Raw genomic sequence first — 208 nt, 5'->3', positions numbered from 1 at the left:
TCAGGCAGCATCAGAGGAGCAGGAAAATCGACGTTTCGGGCAAAAGCCCTTCATCAGGAATAGAGGCAGGGTGCCTGCAGGGTGGAGAGATAAATGAAAGGGTGGCAGGAGTGGGGACAAAGTAGCATAGGGTACAATAGATGAATGGGGGTGGGGATGGAGGTGATAGGTCAGAGAGGAGGGTGGGGGAAGGTAGCAAAGAGTACAA

This window comes from Chiloscyllium plagiosum, chromosome 9, assembly GCF_004010195.1.
Source record: "Chiloscyllium plagiosum isolate BGI_BamShark_2017 chromosome 9, ASM401019v2, whole genome shotgun sequence".
NCBI classification, from domain to species: Eukaryota; Metazoa; Chordata; class Chondrichthyes; order Orectolobiformes; family Hemiscylliidae; genus Chiloscyllium; species Chiloscyllium plagiosum.
The sequence above is the reverse complement of the archived record's forward strand: the minus strand, read 5'-3'. Positions refer to the sequence as shown.